Source organism: Vanessa cardui, chromosome 14 (assembly GCF_905220365.1).
Source record: "Vanessa cardui chromosome 14, ilVanCard2.1, whole genome shotgun sequence".
In the NCBI taxonomy this organism is placed as follows: domain Eukaryota; kingdom Metazoa; phylum Arthropoda; class Insecta; order Lepidoptera; family Nymphalidae; genus Vanessa; species Vanessa cardui.
In genome coordinates, this window is record NC_061136.1 from 4,938,781 (window position 1) to 4,956,899 (window position 18,119).

The 18,119-nt window shown below is 32.6% G+C and overlaps 1 protein-coding gene across 3 annotated transcripts in view; it reads left to right on the forward strand.

Moving 5' to 3' along the window:
* The window catches only part of LOC124535045 (angiotensin-converting enzyme-like), a 130,035-nt gene that overhangs the window by 99,854 nt on the left and 12,062 nt on the right, over positions 1–18,119 (forward strand). For all 3 annotated transcript variants that reach the window (XM_047111071.1, XM_047111073.1, XM_047111072.1), the window contains one exon: positions 6,762–6,795. The gene's annotated coding sequence lies outside the window, so the exon portion shown is untranslated. The remainder of the gene's footprint in view (positions 1–6,761; positions 6,796–18,119) is intronic.

Genomic DNA, 18,119 nt, shown 5'->3' on the forward strand with positions numbered 1-18,119 from the left:
AAACAGCCAGCAACTAAGAAGTTATCATTGTTGTCACGGAAAGCACGTACAAACTCTTTCGAAGTTTTCTAACTAAATTCTTTCCGATCGTGTCAGATATGCTGTCGCATTGGATTATGAGATTGAGGAGGTAGAGTGCACCTGTTATACGCACACACTCGATCACTATACACGTTTCTGTTATACTATTTTCCGTTGAAAATTGACGTTGTGTTGCTTTCAGTCAATACTGGGTACATGACAATTCTAGACAACTTTTAATGTGTTTATATGTATAAAATGTAGACGCCTGTGGTGTATCACACCGTACATGATTTATTTTTTTTCTTAATATTTTTGAATATGCCGATGGTGTTTCGAAAACTATAAATAAATAAATATGTAATAATAATAACTAGGTATTTTTGAATTATTAACATTAAATCTTTGAATATTTAATGTTTACTGGATAAATCTCGACCGCGTGCAATGAAGACAAAAATGCTAGCAGCATTTCCCCGTTGAATCGCCATTCAGATCCTCTGCTCAAAAATGAACCAATGCTCCAGTCACCAGTGTGTCTGTAAAAAGTTTATATAACGTCGCAAGGTTTTAATTGAAGTAAAGAATGTTTTATGTGCAATGATCGTACTAATATAAGTGGACTACTTGTATTATAACAAAAATACGTTCTAATGACTAAGTGTATACAAATAGATTTACATTATTACATTTTTTTCGCTTGACTTGAGGTCTGATCAGTATCTCAAAATTTGCTTTGAGGTAGGCAGTACAACGAGATTTAAATAGAAGAAAAATCTTGGTAAAACAAAGTAATGTAAGGTAAATTGACTGATTTGGTGTTTCGTGTTACATATCCTTCATTTTTTGCGCAAGGGAAATCACCCATATGAGGCACTGAGCAAAGAAACCGACAATCTTTCCATTTTTTCGGTAAACGTTTTAGTAACTTGTCGAGTTCTATTTACAATTTGATAGATTTTGTTTTTATGTGTATAGTATGAGATTTCATATGAAAGAACATATATTGATTAATTCCGCTTTTTGTTCAGCTTTGTTATCAGTTTCTGTAAGTAGAAAGTTACCGAGTGACTAAATAGCAGGCGTGCGAACAGATGGGATTCTATAAATAAATAAAACGTAATAACTGAGACGAAATTGTAAGTTGAGCCCATTGTTTTGTAACTGATAATTTAATCTCGGGAGAATTTCGTAGACGGAGCTCTACCATATACATCTATCTCCCTCTAATTGTTTTGACCTTTAACCGTATTTCTTTACAAGACGAGAAAGATGTGCCGTTAAAAACTGAGTTACACGTGAAACAAAGGATGTCGTTTCGTGAATAAAATATTACCACCTCCGTTGGATTTTGTAAATCCAGAAAAGGGAATCCTTTTTAATCTACCTTTGTTCATATGTTAAGCTATTCATGTCAACGATGTCTCGAAGTGTTCAGATAGGAGGATATTTTTAAAACGGCATAAATTTACTACTTTTTTCTTAAAACGTTTGTACAATTATGGCAAATTCGGAAAGTTCTTTTGAACGAGATACCGGCCTCGACCACTAAAATGTTACTTCTCTTGTATAATCTGTACCTCTAAAAGGGTCCTCTGTAATCACCCTTCTGATAGGAATACACAACGCTATTACTGTTTGGTCCTTAAATATAAGCAAATATGAATTAAAAAGTTACTGCATAAATCAAGAGTGCGTGGAATGGTGGTAAGACTGTTAAAGCAGCATTTCCATTGAATTGCAATTCCGATTCTCTGGCCAAAAAGGAAGCAGCCCTCTTGCTTGCAACCTGAAGCTTTTTGCACCACCTTAGATTCAAGGTAGTAAAATAAGTGACGCGTGGGTGGTACCGTACGAGTTTGCACAAAAACCAAAAAGTGATTTTTAAAATTGACACAAAAATTACTCTGAATTTCAGTATTCCATTAATATTCCCAACTGTTCAAAACTTATGGCATGTTATATAGCCGTGTTTATTGTTAATTAATATGCAAATTCGTGAACTGTCAATAGATAAAGATCTATCTCCCCCACGACGATATCTGTTAGGGGTTTCACTCACACGCTGTTGATAACTTTTAACTAATTCTATAACGTACAATTTAGAGCCACTAAATGTCTGCAGGTCTAGAACCTCTCATCAAGAACTTGACGTTGGGAACACCCAATACTGGTTTCTGGATACACATGTAGAATTTTCTTCCGACACATACATAAGCTCACGATGTTATGTGGATTACGAATATTGTACGAAATGAATTATTAATACAAATTGAAACAAACACATGAAAATTCAGTAGGTAACGTTCGTCGGTCAAATATAACAATGTGCCATCTGAGTGCCTTACAAAAACCAACTATATATTTTATATTAAACCCTGTTGAATGATATGAATAAACTTTGTGTAAGCATGTCTGGCATGTAGGTATTAATCGTCTATTCTACCCTTTACATAAATTCTTGATATTACGGTGTTCCGGTTTGAAGAGAGGGCCAGTTTAATTATAGTCACAAGGGACATCCCAGATCCTATGAATGGGCACCATTGACAATGTAAAGAATACCTACATTTCTCATACCAGTTAATGTCAATGGGATTAGATACAATACTCGTAAACCTTATTAAACAATTTGTTTTACTTACGAATTGTATTATCTTATTAAAGACTAACTGAGCCCGCGACTTCGTATGTTTTTAATGAAACTGTCGTGTTATTAATAAATGTAAATTTACATTAAATTAGTTATCTTTTCGTAAAAGTCCCGTCAAAATCCGTCCAGCCGATCCAGAGATTAGGCGGAACTAATAGACTAACAGACAGACAGACAGAAGCTATAAAAAATGTCATTTTGGTATAAGATTATTATATGGTTTAGTAAAAAGCGGTTCTTTAAATATTACAAACTGTCAAGCGAATTGTATCCCATGTAGGTATAGAAGCAAATTTTAATACAAATCAGTGATCTTCATAGATTTATGTAAGTGGTAAGCCAATAGTTTTTAAATTACACATCGTTGTTTGCTACCGCTGTTTACATTCAATTAACTATAATTTTACACTTAACTCTGCAATATGTTAATATGTTAATTCGCATTTACAAATGGTTTCATTTGCAATAACTAGCCCGCCCTGGCTGTGTGGTATTTATGAATAAAGAAGAAAACTTTGCCTAGAAAGAAAATATGAATACCAACATTTAAAACTTTTATTTATTTATTAGTTTATATAAGAAATTTAAAAACTAATGATAGTGTAAAATAACTTTTATTTCTAAAGCTCAGATTGTTTCGCCAATATCACGTGAGTTCGAAATGACGTTGGTACCAGTACAAAGAACTAACATTTTGTTGACACATACAAATATAAAGCTCTGTGTGTGCCTCTTTTGCGATGAGTCCAACATTTTTTCTAATGCGAAACGTTTCGGCGCTGCTGCGTTTTCGAATGCTCGATTCCTAGATTTGTCGACATGACGTCACTATGACTGCAAAGTATTTATACGGAGGTATGTACTGGGGACTAATAGGGTGCAGATTGATCGATACATTGTAAATAAAAATACAGACAAATTGATGACCTCTTCCATTTTGAAGTCGGTTAAAAATTACATCCAAATATAAATATAATAATAATTGCCAAGAACAATATTTTATTGAAATAAGAAATTATTATCAGACCACCTGTTTCGAAACAAACGATTTTCTATACAATTAATTCTAATGTTATAGGCAACAGATAATATAAATACAATTCGCCTAATTAATTTGTATATCGATCCTATTTCATTTATATTGTTATTTAAGGTAATTTGTTATACATTATATTCTAAACAGAGAAACATTTTAGAATTAATTAAAAGTAAATAGTGCTGTTAAATTGTTGGAACATTTACATTAATTAAAATTAACAATTTCCATTCTGGTCATGTGTACGAAGTTTATATATTGAATCATATTAGATATATACTAAATGTATATAAATTTAGGTATATACTTTTATATAAGAATATACGTAAATTTAAATAAGATATCACGATACCTAACTTGATATGCAACTTTGGCTATAAATATGTGGCAATTTGTATTAAACATACCTTAAATTGTCAAATGCACTATAAATCAAGGAAATAAATATGTTCTGTCCCTTGAGCCCGATACACTGGCTCACTAACCCTTGAAACCGAAACACAACAACTAAACACGGTATTATAATAATATCACATTACTTAGAAGACTACATTAGCCGTTTCCTTAGTTCCTTAAAAAATAGACAACGCATTTAATATTTTAATTGGTCTAAATATTACTCCAGTAAATTAAATAGGACGAGGTGAAGATAATTGCTCTGGATATAATCTCGTTGGATGGCGAGTCATAACGGAATTTTTAGCTCGCCTGTACCACGTGGTTTTATAAGTTATATTTGTACATGTACATGCCTGTTTCACATGCGATAATTAAAATAACGAAGTGCATTTCATTAATTAAATACCACCGGTAGATTTTTCCATATTCGTTGATGGAAATGCAAACAGCTACGCTCTTTATAGTCATTGAATGAAGTATATACACTTACACATTTCCTCAAAGCTATGTAAGACAAGTGTGTTACTAAGTTTATTAAGACTAATTATTAATTTGACGTACAAACTTTATGATATAAGAGAACCAAATGGCCTATTGGTTAAAGCGCGTACATCTTAACCGATGATTGTCAGTTCCCAGGCAAGTACCACTAAATTTTGCTGTGCTTAATTTGTGTTTATAATAAATCTTGATCTCGACGGTGAAGGAAAACATCGTGAACCTGCATTAGTCTACGAATCAACGAATTTCTGCCACACGTGAATTCACCAAGCCGCATTGGAACAGCAGATTGGAATATGCTCATAACGTTATCCTCTAATGAATGTCTTAGCTCAGCAGTAGGAAATTTACAGTTATTATTATGATATACGAATGTAAAGAGAAGTAAATTTTATAGTTTTTTTTTTATATTGCAGTCAATAGGTATTGGTTTACAAGAGTATACTTCGTAAAATATCTCAATATTTGGTCTCAGATCATAAAATAAAAGCGTATGAAAATTCCCCGTATTCAAGCACACTTCAATTTAAAAGTTAGTACAAAGTTAATATGTTAAAAGTATCTTTATTTATTAATTATTGACGTGTTAACAAATTCTTAATTACTACAAACACTACATTTTTTCATGTTGTATTCGCTTTTGTTGCTTCAAAATGATCTTCCGCACGTTCCATCTACGTTTTGTTTTATAATCCGAGTATAATCTTCTGAATGCTTCGACATTTACTAACTAGCAAAAATCCGTTTCCACCCATCGCTACAAAAGACTGTTATAGATTTTCAAAATTTTGGTAAACACAATTCAATGTATAATTTCAACATCCGTCTTTTATTGAACGACAATATTATATCTAGTATATTCAGTCTTTCTGTCTTTCTGTCGCTCTGTCACAATCAAACCGCTGTACCGATTTTGATGAAATTTGCCGTGGAGCAAAGTTGACCTCCAAGGAAGGCGATAGAGTACCTATTTTGGCTAACACATGTAAAATAATTGCCTCAAACGAAAGCGAAGCCGCGGCCGACAATAAGTTACTTGAAAAGCAAAAACAACAACAACAACAGCCTGTAAATTCCCACTGCTCGGCTAAAGGCCTCCTCTCCGTTTGATGAAAAGGTTCGGAACAGTAACGTATTTCATTGAAATTTGTCACATGCAGGTTTCCTCACGGTGTTTTCCCACACCGCTGAGCACGAGATGAATTATAAAGATAAAATTAAGTACATGAATCAGCGGTGCCTGCCTGGGTTTGAACCCGCAATCATCGGTTAAGATGCACGCGTTTTAACCACTAGACCATCTCCACTCTACTTATAAAGCGTACAAATCTATTTCAAAGACAGGATGAATAAATCAACGAATTGACCGTGGATTGACATGATTTTAGGGTTAAACTGATGGGGGTAACAATAATGAATGAGTTACTTGATAAATAATTCATTCGCTAACTAATTATAATACTTACTTCTAACTATTAAATTTGTAATATAAATTCCGTTGAATCAAAACCTTAGGTAACAATGGTAGGTGTACTAAATATTAACTACGAATGACTTCAACATATACAATACAAATATATAATTTAGATATCAATACTATATGACTATATAAATATTTTAAAGTTAATTTTTAAGTTTGAAAATTTATTTCATCCTATATTTACGTTTACCTTTCAAAATATTCGTTGTATCTTATTTAAAACTAACATATAAATATATTCCAATCATTACAGATCATTCGTTCATCATTCAAATTACGAACATCCTTAGTCGGGACACAATTAATCTGTGATAATCACCGTCAGTCAGGCAATAATGACGTTTTAAATAGCGGAAAACTTTTTATCGAAAGCTTTGTCGTTATGTTATAAAACTGTTGTTTTATAAATAAATATATAACTATGATTTTTTTAGTAGATACACAATAAAGTTGAATATGACAATTTTTTTATCTTTTTACCTCATGATTATATTATAGAGAAAGAATATCATCTTATTTAATAAATACATATTTTAATACTAAAAAGACTTATACTTCGCTATTCATATCATAAAAACTTTATGATATGAATAGCGAATCCTTATTTATTTCTTATTTTTAATATAATGTCTATGAAAGAAAATACTAATTAATATAATTTTATTTTCCAGATACAAGAAGCTGCTATTCAACGCCGCCAATCTGGTAAGGGTGTGTTTAATTAATTTTACCAAGAAATATAAGAACTATTTAACAAATTATGTATATTCATTTGAAATTATCTTTTACAACAGCACATAAAAATACCATATTTTCATAAAACAAATCGCTTACTGCGGTCTGTCCCTATGTATGCTTAGATCTTTAAAATTACGGATCGGTATTTGATGCGTTTTTTTTATTAGATAGAGTTATTCGTGAGGAAGGTTTTTGTATAATACATGGAAAATATAGTAAAGTAATATTTTTAGAAGTTTCTGGAACAGGAACAGCGTAGTGGAATATGTTCCAAATCCTTTCCTTAATGGAAGAGGAGGCCTTAGCCCAGCAGTGGGTAAGTGGGTTACAAGTTATTACAAGTTATTTCATGTTACACAAAACATTATTATTTGTTACTAGATGATTATCAGATATTGACATAATGTCTTTATAAGTTATAGCCTACTGTAAAGCCTCATTAAACAAGTAACAAACAACCATACATACAGACTTTCGCCTTTAATATTAGTAAGGATGTAAACGAATCAAAACTAGATGAATACGTATCCGTGTAACATCCTTTGTCAGATCTTGGGTTAAACAAACATGACTCTCAAGCTAAATATGTCTAATAGTTTACAATTTAGTCGTATAAATTACTCCTATAAGTCGTTTCACTAGCAGTTAAATAGTGTTTTGATAAATCACAACGAACGATCCGACGATTATGAGTTCCCTTCCCGCTTTTAATACAAATAAGCTTTATTTCTGGGATCGTAAAAACGGTCATAACGTTTATTTACTGTCAATAGGAAGTGTTCAATGTGATTGAGTGCTACGTGAGCATACGATATATATAACGGTAAAGGAATGTGCGTTTCTATATTTAAATTAATCGTAAATGATTGATGCGTTCTTTTTGACGATTGACGCGTTCAGATATTTTTATTTGTTATTAAACCAAATTATAATTGTTTTTTTTTTTTTAATTATTTTGTAGTATAAACATAAGAATTAACAACATTAAATGCTTAAATATGTATATATATACAACTATGACCTAAAACTAGTTACTGTATAAATCTTGACCGCGTGGTATGGTGGCAAGAATGCTAGCAGCATTTCCCCGTTGAATCGCAATTCCGATCCTGTGTGCAAAAAACGAACCAGCCCTCCTGGTAGTAGGGCCAATTTAGATAAGTCTTGTAATGATGAAATATAAATAAAGACTCGAAATTTATAATAAAATGTATGAATGTCTTTTTTTTTATTTAAGTATATGCTTATACAAAGAAAGTTTAATTAAATATATGTAGCAGAAATGTAATAATTATTAAATATCAATTCTAGGTATCCTTTAGATGTACAATAATATATTGTTTCAATCACCCGATGTACTGGTTTTGTCATTTCTGAGAATAGTACACGACGATTGTACTACTTTGTGAGATAAATGACCGACAAAGACAGATTTCATTGTTATTATGTATATAATAACTTTATTTATTACAATCATATAATATATATGAGCCGAGATGGCCCAATGGTTAGAACGCGTGCATCTTAACCCATGATTGCGGGTTCAAACCCAAACAAGCATGACTGAATATTCATGTGCTTAATTTGTGTTTATTATTCGTCTCGTTCTTGGCGGTGAAGGGAAACATGCATGAGTAAACCTGCATGTGTCTAATTTCATAGAAATTATGCCATATGTGTATGCCATTGGAACAGCGTGGTAGAATATGTTCCAAACCTTCTCCTTAAAGGGAGAGGACGCATCAGCCCAGCAGTGGGAAATTACAGGATGTTGTTGTATATTAAATATGTACGCACTGGTGGACTTTATTATTATGAGTAAAAAGAGGAGTTATTACCTCTCTTATTTTCGAAGACACTTTCTTCTTGGGAGCCCTCTCTTGGTCTTCACATATTTGAAGAACATAAGCCAAGGGATAAGTGATGTTATTTGTAGGATAGGAGAAGGATAATATTTCGTTTCACTGGCTAACTTTAAACGGGGCTCTGACGTACTCACACACACGATAAGGGTAGTACGTCATACTTCAAAATCATATACACATATTACGGATTTGAACCTAGGACTTTGAGGCTTATAGGATTTGCCTTACAAGCTGATATTATATAATAAAGATTTTCGTCATAATTGTATTATAATGAGCCGCTATCAAAGTATTTATCAACGTGAATCGATAAAATATTTCCATATAATGATGAAGCCGTACTGGAGACATGCGGCTGTCTCATTACTTCCCTGACGCTACACGATATGTTGCTGACGTTTTAAGAAGCCGTACGAAACAGGCAATCTAGAGGTTGAGGTTTCTTCAAAATCCCGAAGACGTCTTTTTTTCGTGTATATTTTTACGAGAGCGTTAAGGAGGTCTCGGTTTTAAGACTTATTTGTTATATATTTTTATGTCTTCGCTGGTAAAAGAAGTTATGTTAGAACCTTCCTTTTGGAGACATGAAAACTTTCTTCATATAATAGTTATTAGGCAAAAATATCGGGTCGAATTGAGAACACTCCTTTTCTGAAGTCGCTTAAAAACTATTACAATCTTTAAAGTCAAATACTATTTAAGTTACTGGAAGGAGCGAGAGACTCTATCTTATTGGATCCTTAATATACCGATATGATATGTTGACCTCTGTGGTCGTGATGAGTACACCGGTCTTCATGGTCCCGGGTTCGATTCCCGGTCGGATCGATGTACAAAAAGTTCATTAATTTTCTAAGTTGTACCGTCCCGTGAAGTCGTTTTTTTCTGATTTTCCATAAAACAAGTACATTGGCTACTTGCTCTACTATGTGATGTTGTCCAATATTTATTCATTTTTATTAGCTAAAAAAACTACAAAAAAAGGTTTTATTCGCATAGGGATGATGCCGGGCAACATTGCGGCTCACTGACGGTCATCCACTCGGTTTCTATACGCACTACGCGAGTAGTGCTGGTTCGAGGATGCTCGCTTTTGACGGTACACGTTCCTTTTGCGGTTACGACTACCCGTCACCCGGATAACCACAATTGCAACCGCATCCCGTGACCAATCAGACGGCTGTTCGTAACGCGGCTAGCCGCTCAGTGGTCACGTGACCTTAATGTATTTTTTTCTTAATTTTTATTAAATTATAAATCCAATTGCTTGCAAGTCTTTTTAGACAGGAGGTTGAATATATGTTACCCTCCTATATACTACCATGTAGTACCTATATACCTATATACTACACGTTACTACCAACTCAACAATCGAAAATAATAAAATAAAGCATAATTAATTTTCTGAATGTTTAAAATATACACATGAAAGTGTTATAAAAATAATTACACGATCGCAAATATTATAAGAAAAGTAACTCATAGATATTGAAACACTATGTTTAAAAATTTATTAGATAGAACTGTTGATGGTAGGAGAACAAATAAATAGAAAGTAATCACCTGAATCGTCGGACGTGAAAAGAAAATAAAAAAAAGATATTCTCACGACGCCATTCACGGGGCATTAAGGTTTCAATCTCAGATCGAATTATCCTTTTCGCTTTTATAATCTTTTAATCTGGTCCATAGTGTTCTCTGGTACAAGTTATCAGCTGATTTTGGTTACTTTGATCTTAGATACTGTACAGTCTAATGCGCACTCTGCTGTATTGCTTAAAACAAAAGGTCACGGAATAATATAAGGCAAGCTACACAATATGTTACTATTTATACTATTATTTATTTTTATATGTAATATATTCGTTCGAATAAGCCATGTGCCATCCGCGTTGAAGGAGTCGCGTTGCAGGAGTGTCATGGATAAACACTTTGAAATACAAGTGGACAAAAGTCATTTCCTCAGCAATGATACATTAAGAGTAGTTTATACTGCCCAGTAGAGTATATCAGTTACACATTTAAAGATCAACTATGCTTAAACTATGGTGAAATAATACAAAATAAAAACAAAAACCGGTCATGTGCGAGTTGGACTCGCGCACGAAGGGTTCCGTATTATTTATAAAAACGGCAAAAAACATCTTTCTATTGTATGAGTCCTCGTTAATATTTATTTCATTCTGTTAGTCTTAGTTCTCTAATTAATATTCTAAGTTCTCCGTTCCGTTTATTTGTTTTACTCTTTGAGTACGGAACCCTAAAAATCCACGTGAACAATAATAAAGAGATTTTATTAGAATTGAACATATCTGTATTTATTTGGTTTATCGCTATCGTCTTATAACTTATGGATGAAAAATGCGCTGCTGAACCAATAGAGAGCATCTGTTGCGTAAATATTGACGCCGTGAAAATGTGATCGACTCATATTATCTCGGATGAAACGCATTTGCAGCAAACAATATTGAAACTCGAAGATTTTCCCTCGAAAATCATACAGATAGATCACAATCACGAGAAATAAACATAAATTTGATAACATTGTGTTACGACTGCGACTACACGAAGTCGATTCCAAAATGTCCCATGTTCGTGGAAAGGTATTGGATGTTACCATATAATTCTGCATATATTATTCATTTTCAAACTGAACACGTTTAAAAGTTTGGATATTTTACTAATTTGATTGTGTATTTTATTTTATATTTACACTTTTTTTTTACTTTTTTTTACTCTCTGAATGCATTGATTCTAAAATAAAGATAAAAAAGTGTGAAACCGTTTTGTAATTTAATAGAATTCTGTGGTGAAAAAAATTAAAAATTATCTGTCGAATTGAGTTGCTCCTCCTTTTTTTGAAGTCAGGTAAAAGGTAAAGTTGGTATAAATGAATTTTCCAGCAGGTCATACAAAAAAATGTTAAGAATGCGGACCCAGGTTGAAACCACGTATTGAGCAAATAACGAATAACTAGGAGTTTCTTGCCTTGTCTTTCCCAATATTTTTATTTTTGTAAATGCCGTAAGAGTTTTGTCGTATTATATTATTGTAATCTTTGTAACAAACCTGTATTTGTTGGTCAAAGTCTGTATGGAAATCGAAAAATAAAAATTCCAACCTTTTTTTAATAATTTTATTGATCAATATATTTTTGACACAGTAGTACCCAGGACTTTGTGGAATCGCCAGTCTTTGAATTATTGCTTCTAAAATGTTTAAACGAACTAACAGTAGAGTATGTTCTTGGACTTAAGCTGTTAACGTAAAGAATTAGGAGCTATTAGGAAAATATATCTCCACGCTACTGCTATGCGACACATGTAGAAATTCTCACGATGTTTTACTTTACCGAGCTCGAGATGAATTCTAACATAAATTAAGCACATGAAAACTTTAATAGTTCTTGCTTTGGTTAACCGAGCTCTTCATATCTCGTTACTGTGAGCGTAAATAAAATTCAACAGCTAAGATGCATAAAATTCATTGTTCCTCTGACATAACATTCATTTATTTTAATATGCTTATTTACAAGGTATAAACGAATTAGATACGACGAAATGACAGTTTAATGATTGCAATTTCAAATAGTGAAGTTGTTTAAAGTGTTTCTTGGTGCGTAAAGATTATTTAATGCAACAAAAAAGTGTAATTCACGGAATATATATTTCTTGAATGACGGTTTATTAAAGATAGTTAACATATTTAAATATATGAATGCATTTTAGAAATATTTTAAAAATAAATGCTTAATAATAATTTCGTTGCTGGTTTTTGTAATCAACATCAAGGAATTTAATTATAAATCTCGTTGGTTTACAATTTTGATTGTACTTATACGGTTTCTGTTTACCGACAAATATTTGAATTAGCGAATTCTGTATTCGATATTCAAAAAGAAAACAAGGTGAATTTGTTGAAAAGCAAATATCTGAAAGTATTTTTTTTTTTTCGTTATTTCGTTGGTTTTTATTTTTTTATATTATTTTAACGAGGGAATCCTAAAAAGTTTTGTTTTAATTTGATTTTCAGTAGCTATTTGGTACTCTGCAGAACCCTTAGTAAGGATCCCAGAATGTTAGGTTTTAAAAACTATATACATATATTGGTACTCAAAATGCATTTCTTTCCCTACAGTGAAATCTTTAATTTTTGTTCTTTGTTATATAGACTAACTAATCTATCATAAGAAAATACCGTCAAGCAATGAATAACTAATATCTAGTTGAATAATTACTTGGAAAAAATCAAGAAATTATTCAATTATCATGTTTGCATTACGGCTAAGCTCTTGATCTGCATTTTGCTGCATGATTGATAATACGGATATCATTTGCGGCTTTATTCAAATTAATTTTAATCTAGTATAATATTTATTCATTTTCTACGAGAGTCGCTTCGAACATTGTTGCGGTTTCTTAATTACATTTCATTGTGTCAGCGATAAAGCGTTTCTCGTGAACTAAGTCTAGAATGCGTTTTGCTTCGATCAATTAATCAACTAATGTTATATTGTCTTACTAGAGACCTGCTCCGGCTTCGCACGGGTAAAATACTGATACTAAACATACTACAAAAGATGTATTTATTTACGACATCACATTAGAAACTTCTAAAATTATCAATGTTTCTTTACAATATTGTGCATGTGTTACACATGAATCTTTCTCTTGAATCACTCTATCTATTAAAACATACCGCATCAAAATCCGTTGCGTTATATTAAAGATCTAAGCATACATAGGGACAGACAGCGGTAAGCGACTTTGTTTTATACTATGTGTACGTCTTATGTATAAATAAATAAATATAAATATAAGACAACATCACATACATTACTCTGGTCCAAATGTAAGTAGCTGAAGCACTTGTGTTATGGAAATCAGAAGTAACGACGGTACCACAAACACCCAGGCCCAAGACAACATAGAAAACTAATGGTTATCTACATCGACTCGGCCGGGAATCATCATAACCTCTGAAAGTCTAGTCTCTAGTATTGGCAGGAAAAATGATTTTCTTTTTCTTAAAATCTCACAAACAAAATTGTAACGCGCTAGATCGCTGTAGTGGTATTAACCGTAGTTTACGAGGTAGTCCGACTTCGATAGTTCCGAGTAAAAATCCAATAGATAGGATTGGTTTCACGAGAGTGGTCCGCGATACGCAGAAAAGATTACCGCTCGCTTCTCGTATCTCAATATTGTTAGACGTCTACGGATTTATGTCGATTAAGTTTTTTTTTTTAAATAAATGTCTTATGTCTCTTTCTTTGTGCAAACTGATTTATCGACTTCGTGGAGTTTAGTTGATACATTGTTGTTTGTCTTCAATATTATAAAAATAATAGTAATACATTAAAATGGATTAATAACCAATAGAAACGTTAGTATATCCAAGTTCAAAGGGTCGTATCGACCTATGTCGTAATTAGATACTTTTTTAATAATAGTATGCAGTGGAAGTCGAATAAATACTCATTTAGATTGCTAATTTTTACCGTAATTGCGTTTCGAACTTTGTGCATAGTCTTCGTGCTGCCAACAATGAAATTTGGCATATATATTTCGTAACAGTATATAACTTACTTTTTATGTCGGTAAATACAGATCTAAATATTGTAGAGCAATAAAAATATATTTAATAAAATTTCCTCCGAATATGATAATACCACATTTCATTCAGTAAAGGGTATGTAGGCATCTAGATGAGATTACATGAGCTTAAGACCTAGTGATAAGCCTCTTCAAAAATGATAAAAACGGATACTAACTTCCAGCTACGTCGCGGAGCAACTGTTCGGGATATTTCTAAAAATAGGTAAAGCACTGTGTGTCAGAATAGTAAGGACTGTACTTCTAAATTCGAGATGGCCCAGTGGTTAGAACGCGTGCATCTATACCGATAATTGCTGGTTCAAACCCAGGAAAGCACCACTGAATATTCATGTACTCAATTTGTGTTTATAATTTCATCTCGTGCTCTGCGGTGAAGGAAGACATTGTGAGGAAACCTGCATGTGTCCAATTATGTAGAAATTGTGCCACATGTTTATTCGATCAACCCGCATTGGAGCATCGTGGTGGAATATGTTCCAAACCCTCTCAGTGGGATATTTACAGGCTTTTGTTGTTGTTGTAACTCTAAGATTAAAGTTTTGAGCTAACTCTATCGCTGTTCCACTACAATTAGTTACTGATACAGCAAACGTATGTAGTTTCCTCACGATATTACATAAGAATTATCAATGTAGATGAGATAAATTTATCTAAGATACAAGCGATTCCAATGAATCCACATTTCCGAACCCCAATTCTTGCAGTCATTGAACCTTCCAAGTGACACTGGTTGCGAGATAATATCTTCTCAGTCCAGAAAAGAGCTATCGACAAAATCAATATCTCTTTGAATATAGATTGCTAATCTTAAGCCCTAATTAACAGGCGAGATTTTGGTAAATTATTATTTGCAATGTTCGAAGTCTAACATAGTTAATAGGAAGCTTAGCAACTTCACCAGTAAGTTGCAATTAGTAGTTCACGATAGCACTATAAACCTACAATCAATCAACCGATACTATCACACAATTTACTTGATGTGTATCTGATCAATGATTTGCTGTTGCGTATTTTGATTGCACTGTTGATAGTATATATGTATATTTATAGTTGTATAGATTTTAGTTGCACGGAATATTGATTTTGTAACTTCAAAGTCGAGATGGCCCAGTAGTTAGCTTAACCGATGATTGCCGGTTCAAACCCAAGCACCACTGACAATTTCATGTCCTTAATTGTGTTAATATTATCTATTTTGAGAGCGGTGTTGAAGGTAAACATCATGAGGAAATCAGCATGTATCTAATTTCAAAGAAATTCTGCTACCTGTTGATCCACCAATCTATCTGCATTGGAGCAGCTATGTGGAATATGTTCTTCTTTTCAAATTTCTCACTTCTTAGACCAGTAAAATTTGACGACCTCTGTGGTCGAGTGGTGCGTATACCGGTTTTCATTGGTACGCCACTCTGAGGTCCCGGGTTCGATTCTCGGCCAAGTCGATGCAGAAGTAGTTTATTAGATTTCTACGTCGTCTTAGGTCTGGGTGTTTGTGGTACCTTCGTTACTTCTGATTTTCCATAACACAAGTGCTTTAGCTACTTACATTGGGATCAGAGTAATGTATGTAATGTTGTCCAATATTTATTATTATTATTATTTCCTTCAAATCGGTCAATAGTTTTTTCGCGAAAGAGTAACAAACATACATACATCCATCCTCATAAACTTTCGCATTTATAATATTAGTAGGATACGTAGATCGAGTATGAGGAAACACGACAAAAAATGTCTACACTTGATTTAATCCACTTTATTGTAGGACAGAGAAGGGCTTACTTCGCCAATAATAATAAATGTGTTCTCTTAATAACGATTGATTCGACTTTGATATCTTTGTTGGTTCGGTTTCCACATTACCAGAAGATGTCTTTTTTATACAACTTTTATTCGTCGCTTTATTCAATTTAGTGTATTTGGAAGAGTATATTACATGGAAAAACATGAAAGTATTTATCTATATTATATGGCAAAAAATGTTTATTTAGGACACGGCACAATTATAATAAAATTAAAAATAAATATGTACGTTACCTAAGCATGGATGGATGGTGGATGTAGAGGTAGAGGATGACCGAAGAAACGATGGATTGTGTGAAAGATGATATGGTTAGAAATAATGTTATGATATGACGTCACCAGATAAGTATGGGAGGAGAAAACATGCTGCGATGACTCCAAATAAAATCGGGATAAGGACAAAAGGATGATGATGATGATGAACTAAGGAGAAAGTTTATCTACAAAAAACGTAACATAATAGAAATGAAGACATTTAACAAGAAATTTGCTAAGCAATGATATCGTGTCCTAAATAGGTGTAGTATTCAGCTTTCAAGTTGGGTTTCTATATATTACTAAGCATGGCATTACTTAAGTAATGTAATCCATTGGGTAATTGTGAAAATGGTTATTTTAACAAATAATATTTTGTTAATATACGATTTACAAACACGTGTCAACATAAAGTATATAAAGATTCAACTCAATGGGAATAACGACGCGTGAAAACAATGAATTGTTCGTACCTGTTATTCACATTTACGCATCATTACAGGCCCATTGGATTAGGTTATATTTTAAATATAAAGATAAATCAACGTCAGAAGCCTCAATTGTGAGCACGGCTTTGATTTGGTTGGACGAAGAGTATTTATAAATATCTAACAAAACAATACAACAATTAAAATTGTATTTGAATAATTACGAAATATAGGTTATTTATAATTTACCAGTAAAAACCTTTATAAAAATATAAAATAAAAAATAAGATACCTGACCCATGTAAGGCCCAACTTATTTGTTTTTAAGTACAAAAAAAACAATACGAATGTTTAAATAAAACAAAAGTGTTAATTTAATCAATCATTTAATAATCAATGTATTCATACTTATTTTGATTCAAAAAACAATGTTTTCTATTAACTATAAGCTTTTTTTTAAAAAGAGAGTTTTGGGCCTTATTTTGACCACTATTCCTTAATAAGGCCATACCCGGGCCTTATTATGACATATGAGAGTATTTAGTTGATCTTAATATTAATATGTAGTATTATCTTTGCAATCATGTCTTAACACAAAATAAATTACATGTTAAAAATAAAACTAAATAAAATATTTACATCATTAAACTTTATTAAGACAATAAACTTAGGTAGTGTAAATCAGTTGTATTATCTACCATAGCAAACATTATTTTACAGACAAAACATAAAAATAAAAAAACAGCAAAACGTTAATTAAAAATCAAATAAAATAGGAACTTTTTTAATAACCGTAAATCTTTGCAAGCATGACAAAACGAAGTCCCAGCTAATGACTGCTGATTTTTTCTAGTCACTCCAGATTTCTGCCCTCTGCCTTTGGAGGTCTTTAGTCCTTTTGGCCTCGTAGAAGATGTGCTTACCTTTCTTGTTGCAAATAGATCTTTTGTTACTTGTTGACCGTACTGTGTTAATCTTAAAAATATTTGGCGCTTGTATGAGTGTTATGAGAGGTGACTTAGCTGCTATGTCACCTTTCATAACACATGGCTTGATTTACCAAGGGATCGACAGCAGGGAAAATGATGAAGTCTTCTTATGAAGACTTGCAGTTTTCATCATTAATATCTCTCACAGCACAAGTTATCTGGTGATCGGACCATTTTGCACGTTTTGGCTTCAATTTAGGTTCTGATTCTTCGACTGGTTCCATAATTCTTTATAAGGCCCATGTAGATTACAGATGGGCCTTACTAGGCTAGAAGAGTAACTTAACAAAAACAAATAAATACGTGTATAACATTTTAATTTGAAACTTAAATTGT